The 8,782-nt window shown below is 43.7% G+C and overlaps 1 long non-coding RNA gene across 1 annotated transcript; it reads left to right on the forward strand.

Annotated features, from left to right (window-relative positions):
- Positions 1-204: 204 nt before the first annotated feature.
- On the forward strand, positions 205-7,511 carry LOC309530929. The gene is made up of 3 exons (XR_014218961.1): positions 205-427; positions 5,112-5,533; positions 7,091-7,511. It is a non-coding gene; the product is annotated as an uncharacterized lncRNA (long non-coding RNA).
- The last annotated feature ends 1,271 nt before the right edge of the window (positions 7,512-8,782 follow it).

Consider the following 8,782-nt stretch of genomic DNA (forward strand, 5'->3'; position numbering starts at 1 on the left):
TAAATGAAGTCGTCATGGAGATAGGACAATGCTAGATGAACACTAGCATTCCTGTCCCACCCCAGCCCAAAAGACATTTAAAAGGTGCACTTTTCATTGCTACCAAAAAATTTCACACACACCCCAAGCCATAAGCCGTATTTTAAAATATTGCTTTCTGCTTTATTTATGTGGGAAAATTGGAAAGGGAGGGAGTGTTATGAATACCACTTGGGGTCAAAGGAGGAGTGCATAGAGGCAGTCATCTCAGGTGACACCAGTAGCTGTTTCCAGCCAGATCTCATGAGACCTCATAAGAGCTCCACAAGATCTCACTGGAACCCACCATTGCCACTTTCCAAGCACTGCCAAACGACCCAGCTAAGGGTGGCTTCATCAGGGTTGGGGAGGCAGCAAGCTGAGAGGACACCTTCCCATTTTGCCTCAGGTAGTGAAAGGAGAAATGCCAACCCTGGTTTAGAGTCAAGAACTCTGAGTCACACGATGCATTCATCACACATGCGGTGCAGTGATATACTTTGTATTGATCTTATTGATTTATTGAGAGCCAGTGTGGTGTAGTGGTTAAGAGCAATAGACTTGTAATCTGGTGAACCGGGTTCGCGTCTCCGCTCCTCCACATGCAGCTGCTGGGTGACCTTGGGCTAGTCACACTTCTCTGAAGTCTCTCAGCCCCACTCACATCACAGAGTGTTTGCTGTGGGGGAGGAAGGAAAAGGAGAATGTTAGCCACTTTAAGACTCCTTCAGGTAGTGATAAAGAGGGATATCAAGTCCAAACTCCTCCTCCTCCTCCTCTTCTTCTTCTGTACTGTATTGATCTTATTCATATAAATAATGCTCTGTCCCAGCTTCTGCCAGCATAGCAGTTCAAAAGCATACCTGTGCAAGTAGATAAATTGGTACCACTGTGGTGGGAAGGTAAACGGCATTGCTATGCACTCTGGTTTCCATCACGGTGTTCCGTTGTGCCAGAAGCAGTTTAGTCCTGCTGGCCACGTGACCCAGAAAGCTGTAGGTGGAAAAATGCCGGCTCCCTCGGCCTGAAAAGTGAGATGAGTGCAGCAACCCCATAGTTGCCTTTGACAGGACTTAACCGTCCAGGGGTCCTTTACCTTTTTTAAAAAAACAACCTATAAACATTTAAATAAATAAACATTAACCAAAGTTCTAACTAGATGGCCAGTCGAGTAGCACAGAGGAATGGTGAAGTGGGATGATGATGGAAGTGTCCTGCTGCTCCTTGGAGTGCTGCAGAGGCCATTGCCCCAAAATAGGTCTGTCTCCGGGGTTCTTATACTCTCTTATTACATGACAAGTAGACTGATGTGTTGACTGTAGGTCTTCTGGACTGCATGCCCCTTTTCTGGCTATTTGACTCAAAGGTCATCATCTCATGCCATTATCACTAGGTGTCACTAGGCAAACGGACACAACTGTCTCATTTCTTCTTCCCATGAATATTGTTTTTTAAAGTCCTGTTGAAATGAGCTAGCTATCATCCAAAGGAGCTTGCTTCTCCTCTTGCAGAGGCTGTCCTTTCAGTCCAAATATATCTGTTCCGCCTTTTCAAGCAGTGCATTTTGAACTGATTCTATTATAAAGGTCAGTGAATACAGAGATGCCATTTTTGGCTCAGGCAGCCAAATGTCCTAGGAGAACCCTCTTTTAAAGTCCATCATTCACACACCAGATCCTGCCATCATCTGACCACATCCATGGTGCCAGCTGAGGCAATTCCCTTCATCCTTCTGTAAGAAAGAACTTGTCCCTGCTATCAAGAAGCTTCATCCACTTGGCTACAGAGCACAGGGGAAACCATCAATTTATCAACCAGAATAAATACATTTTACTCTGATGTGGTGGGCTCACAAATTACAATCCCTTTGCTGTATTTGAGGTAATGGAATTTGGATTTCCCAGAAGTTTCAGTGGGATATGACCCAAGACATGCAGATTCATTAATGGTGACTATAACCCAATGTAACTTTGGATACAACAAATACATCTGGATTTCACATAGCTTTCAGCTTAAGGCAGCAAAAAAGAAATACATAGTTGACTTCCTCGCAGCCACATTTTTGTGTCTTTCAAAGCCCTATAGAGTGCAATACAATTTGGAGAACGTAAGGTAGTGCTGCACCATAACATAAGCAGCAAATCATTTAATATTATTCTTAATGAAGCCCATCTGGTTGTGATCTAATGAGAACCACATTTAAGTCACTTTTTCCGTCTTCAAGAATGTCATACAGTCATAAGCAAGCAACACTTTCAAGATTATTTATGCTGCTCTATTACAGACAGGAATCCCCAAGCCATTTACTTTTGTTTGGCGTGGTTCTAATATAGTCCCACCAAAGTCACAATCAGGGCTTCAGGGAGTTGAATCAAGAGTGACCTGTGGTCTGACACAGTATAAGCTTTCTATGTTACCGTGTGCCTTGCCAAGACGCAGGGGGTTCTTTTTTGTTTGTTTCTGGCAGACAATAAAAACACCAAGGTGGTTACTTTAACAAGTTTATTTGCTAGCAAAGAATACAAAGTAAAGCATTAAAAAATCAGATTTCTCAGGGCTGGGAAAGCACCTTCAGAGCAACAGCTATTCCTCTCACTCCTTCAGTCTAAGGCAATGTCTTCAGTGTCTTCAATCTTTAATCTTAGCAGTGCTCCAGTCTCCCATATTTATATTATTTGGGTGTGGGAGTCATATCCCTGTGTTCAGCCAGGGGTAGTACCAATGGCATCATCTCAGGTACATCAAAGGCTTGGCAAGCTGCCCTCTTCTACTGTTTGTATGAGAAGCACTAGTCCCTGTCATTCTCATGACTTTGATCCTGCAAGCACATGAATCAATCCTCAGTCTTGGCATTCAGTATCCAGATTGACCTCATGTCCTGATAAGCCTCTATCTCTGTCCTGTCTCTGTAGTCTAAAAATCAGCTCCGAAGTCTATTTATTTGTATTGTTTAATATTCCAGTGCTCTGTGTTTATAAAACCCAATAAAAAGTTATTTTTTATAATAATAAAAAATCAGCTCACATTGCATTAATCTGTCCTCACCTGATGCATCTCTAAACACAATTAAATCCTTAAAGGACACAGCCTAGAAGGTTATTAACTAAGCAAGTTCAGGCTTCTATAAAGGCCCTGCATAAACCATCAGAGAATGCCACCCTCTCCTTGTAACATAGCTCCTGCATATCTTCCCTAACGCTATGTTCCTAACCAATCCTAAAGCAATTGCCTAGGCATTCGAAAGAATCTCATGTACAACGTATTGGAAGTAAATGTAGGGTTTGCAAAGCCTCTGCTTCTGGCTCTGTGTAATGGATGCTAATGGAATGGGGTTTTTTTAGGAATGCTGGAGACTTGGGGAAATGATCTCTCTCAGCGGGCCAGCTCCTGATACTGAGGAAGTAAGCAAACCCAGCAGCTTCTCAAAGCTTTCCTTCAGGCAGAAAAAGAATCCACGTTTTTAAAATATAAAACCACATGTTACTTATGAAGGTCTCAAGTAGATGTATTTTAGTGTTGAAGCCCACCCCCACCCCTCTTCCAACAAGATTGGAAGTGCAATTTGAAACATTTCTTACCATCGTTTTGTTCATGTCTCTTACAATGAAATATATTGAGTGGAAAGGAGAAAAAAGTTTTTAAGGTTTGGAGCAATTTAATTGTGGTTTCCTTTTAATACTGGAGCAATTATACATGTCACTAGCTGAAAAGCAGAATTACTTATTATGAAACACTAGCAATAGCTGACACCTTGATCCCAGTCTATTAACCATTCCTGAAGTGCTCGTGGCAAGACCATTTTTCAAAATAAAGAAACACTAATTCCAAGGAAAGTATCATTTTCTCCTACTTATTTCCATGTGCTGATGGTCTCAGGTTACAGCCAACTAATTTAAACCTGCTTACACCAATTATTTCACACCATGGTCCTCTTTTTTTTTTCTCTGGGCATATCAATCATCCAAATTAGTTCAGTTTTGTAATAAGAGTATAATTAAATCTTCCTTTTAAAAGAGCATAAGCAAATTTCACCTGAGCGTAATGACACCCTCATATCCGTTTCTTTCCTCAAGGTCCTCAGAAGTTATTTAATATACCAAACATGCATCAGAGGCCCAGTGTTTACCCTTTGGGAACAGATGGTACATCTCCCTTAACTTGTCCCAACATGTGAATGTAGCTCTCCACCCACCCACTCACTCAGTGTTCCAGCCCGCAAGCACATGCAGGGATAAGACAGGTGAATGCCATCTGCATATGTCCAGTTCAACATATGCAGAAAACTACATGGATGATTTTCCAAATTATATCATATAAGCAATTTGTACCTTGGTACTTGGAACTGCTGTGGTCTAAACCACTGAGCCTCTTGGGCTTGCCGATCTGCAGGTTGGCGGATCGAGTCTCCACGACAGGGTGAGCTCCCATTGCTCTGTCCCAGCTCCTGCTAACCTAGCAGTTCAAAAGCAAACCAGTGCCAAGTAGATAAATAGTTACCACTGAGGCAGGAAGGTAAAGGGCGTTTCTGTGCACTCTGGTTTCTGTCACAGTGTTCCGTGGCACCAGAAGTGGTTTAGTCATGCAGGCCACATGACCGGGAAAGCTGTCTGTGGACAAACAACGGCTCCCTTGGCCTGAAAGCAAGATGAGTGCCACAACCCCATAGTAGCCTATGACTGGACTTAACCTTCCAGGGGTCCTTTACTTTTTACATGTGGAGCCAGTGCTAATGCACTGGGTGAGCAAGAGTCTACACTGGACCTCAGTGAGGGATATTGCCCAATATTATCCAGTCTGGCCCATGGATAATGCAGAACAAATGATGACCTGGTTTGAACCAAATGCTGTGAGAGTAGAGTACACTTTGGGGAATAGACATTGCTCATACATTTTCCCTCCTGTAAAAAAATGAGAAAAGTGTCACTCGGCTTTTGATGCTCAAAAGGAAGGTGCACACAGATTAATATGAATGAATGTTTTAGGTGTTCATGTGTTATACTAAATTTTTGTTTTGCATTGCATTGTATTGTATATTAAGAGTCTTTATTACATTTTATGCTTCAGTGTGGGAGTGTTGTTTATTTCTCATCTAGGGCCTTTGTGATGTTTCCCAACTACCTTGAAGACAGACGTCTGGATCCCACGCAACAAATGAGTAACGCAACTGGACATTTATTTCCTACAAAATATGATAATCTGGAAATGCCCTTTAAATGCTCCTAAGTATCAGAATGTTTTTGTCTGTTTCAACACTCGCATTCTTTCCAGAATTAACGGGGAGCGAATTATCAAGTGACTAGTTATATTTGGTCCCACAACCTTTGTACGAGGTGACTTAGAGCTGGACAGCTCGGTTTCAACCCACCTTCTGCAGGAAGTGAACAGAGCCATTTGGCACATAAATTAGCTGAGCTGGGAATTTTCTATCCCTTAATGAACTTTTCCATTTAACATTACCAGAAAAATACACCAAGGAATCTTAAGAGCTTCATCATCCTTGGAGCTGCGAAGTATGGTATGTGCATTAGTGAAGGTCACTGATTAATTCTGTCTCCATCTAAATAAAACTGGTTGCAGTAGTCTGATCCAAGGATAGCTGCAACATCAGCTGTTGTGTGCTAATACCATAGAACTTTTTTAATGCTAGGCAGAGCAATCCTAATTCTGATGGCGGGGGGAGCCTGAACAGCTGCAGTGTTCTAGATTTTCACAGTCTACAAGGGCAGGGTGGGAAACATGCAACCAGAAAAGAAACTAATGGCATAAAAATGAGAGGCGCATCACGGTGACCCAGGAAACACCACCAGTGGCAATTAGGGACTCTAGTAACAATGATGTCTACATTCTGCTCACATTCAGAGGGGACCAATGATGGGGCCATGCCTACTGCACCCTTCGGAATCATCACACACACACACACACTAAGTACAATGATGTCATAAAGGTAAAGGTAAAGGTACCCCTGCCCGTACGGGCCAGTCGTGTCTGACTCTGGGGTTGCGCGCCCATGTCGCTTAAGAGGCCGGGGGCCAGCAATGTCCAAAGACACTTCCGGGTCATGTGGCCAGCGCGACAAGCTGCATCTGGCGAGCCAGCGCAGCACACGGAAACGCCATTTACCTTCCCGCTAGTAAGCGGTCCCTATTTATCTACTTGCACCCGGGGGTGCTTTCAAACTGCTAGGCTGGCAGGCGCTGGGACAGTGCAACGGGAGCGCACCCCGTCGCGGGGATTTGAACTGCCGACCATACGATCGGCAAGTCCTAGGCGCTGAGGTTTTACCCACAGCGCCACCCGCGTCCCTTTTAATGATGTCATAGCAACCCTATTTCTTCAGCCTCGGTGTCTGAACCAGCAATAGGGACCCCTACAGACACACTTGGTATCCTATTATGCTCTTCAAAACCACTGCATGGATTTTCTCTATACTGCTGCATATAGAGGGAAAGGAGGGGTGGTTACTGCTGGCATGGAAGAAACTGCCCACATCTCTGGAAAATGATAGATATGCTATCATTTGCCAGCAATGCCCTTCCACAGTCTACATGGGACAAGCAGGCCAACCCCTACACAAAACTGGTGTGATTCTGACCTCAGAAGTGGCAACAGTCAGCAACAGTCAGGACACTCTGTTTCTGACCTGAACATAACTCTTTACATGTCAGTGCCTTCTTTTTAGGAGTGGAATGCAAGACAGAAAAGTTGACTGGAAGTCTGGAAGTTAATTTGAAGTTGGACTGAATTGTGCTTAGCAATTACTCGTGGTTCTTCAGTCTGCTTATTTCAGACTTGACCAGTGTGTTCTTCAGAAGATCTTGTGGCCAAAAAAAGGTCACATCATTACAGAATTGAGGCAAAATCTACAACAGCGAGAACAAATTTGATACTGTGGTTAAGTCCCTGAGTCAGCTGCAGAAACATCTGCACTAGTTCTTAGGGTAGCAGCTGCCTCCGATCATGGTGTAGAGTGGGATGTGTGGGATGCAATTTAAACCACAAGAGGCATGTAGATGGGAGTGCTGCATCCTTGCCCACCTACTTCTCTCCCTCTTCCCCTTTCTCTCTTGTATAGGCATAAGAAACTGCCTTCACCAAGTCATACCATTGAACTATCTAGCTCAATATTGTCAACACTGGCTGACAGTGCTTCAAGCAGGAGTCTTTCTTGACCCTACTTGAAGATACATGAGATGACTTGCATTTACTACACTTTGGTTCTTCACCACCACCACCACCACCACCACCTAAAGTGCCTCACCTGGGAGAGACATGTTAACATGATGAAAAGAAAGAAGTGTCAATGGCCCAACTAAGAGGAATCTTGGGCCTAGGCTGACAGAGGCTGCCAAGGTGATGGGGTCAGAGAGAGAGGTGGCAGGAGAATAGTTTCTTTAGCAAGGTGTGCTGGGAAGAAGAAGGGAGAACAGAGGGATAGATCCATGCGAGGCGGGCTGACTGGAGACTGGCTGAGAGAGATGCCTTGGGCTCCAGTGCCGCACGGAAGAAGAAGAAGAAGAGGAAGAGGAGTTTGGATTTGATATCCCACTTTATCACTACCCGAAGGAGTCTCAAAGCGGCTAACATTGTCCTTTCCCTTCCTCCACAACAAACCTCTGTGAGGTAAGTGAGGCTGAGAGACTTCAGAGAAGTGTGACTGGCCCAAGGTCACCCAGCAGCTGCATGTGGAGGAGACATGAACCTGGTTCACCAGATTACGAGTCTACTGCTTTTAACCACCCACCACATCGGCTCTCTGTGGGGAACAAGCCCCTGTAACTCCCTCCCTCCAAACTCAAGTGTAAACATGTGGGGGGGGGACTATTTTTTAAAGCTATTCTCAAATGAACATAGACCTTGTCTGAGCACCTGAAACCCCCTGGAATCTTGCTATCACTCAGCAGAAAGTGCCCAACTTTTGTAACCCCCTCACCTTCCCTTTATACTTGATTGGGTCAGTGCGGCATTTAAATATACATAAGAACATAAAAAGAGCCCTGGTGGATTAGGACAGAGGCCCATCTAGTCCAGAATCTTGTTCTCACAGTGGCCAACTGGTTGCCTACTGTCCAAAAGTCCAAAAACAGCACAGCAGCAATCTTTCCGCTTGGGATTCCCAGCAATTAGCACCCAATATGTCTGGGAACTACCTCTAACTGGCCCCCAACACTTCTGTCCATCTCATGTGTAGTCGTTTCTTAGAGACACACCCATTTATATCGTGAGAATATAGGTCTACAGATAAGACATGGCTTTAGCCAACCTGTTTTTTATTGAATGTTGGGAAACTACTCAGATCTCTGGAAAATGTTTTGCTTAGACACACAGCTAGTGGAATTCTCTGCTCTCGGGTTCCATCTTTTTGCTAGATTTTCCTAACTGCTCCATAAAGAATAGCTCTGGGGCCAAATATATCAATTCAGAATTCTGCTTTGAAAAGGTAATCTTAGACATCTGGGAACTACTATTACGTTTTGTGGGGGTTTTTTGTTTTTTGCTTTTTTATTCAATCTTCTGCCAAATGTCTTCCCAGTTAAATGCTGGAAGGAAAAGTTTTTGTGCTAGTTCCCCTTCCATATTTCTTCTAGAGCAATTTAAACCACAAGAGGCATGTAGATGGGAGTGCTGCATCCTTGCCCACCTACTTCTCTCCCTCTTCCCCTTTCTCTCTTCTAGAGCAGGGATAGGAGGACTTTGTTTTTTTTTTTTTTTTTTTTTATAATAATTTTTATTACATTTTTTACAGAAATAACAAAGAGATCAAAAA

Source organism: Podarcis vaucheri (assembly GCF_965113315.1).
Source record: "Podarcis vaucheri genome assembly, chromosome: 4".
NCBI classification, from domain to species: Eukaryota; Metazoa; Chordata; class Lepidosauria; order Squamata; family Lacertidae; genus Podarcis; species Podarcis vaucheri.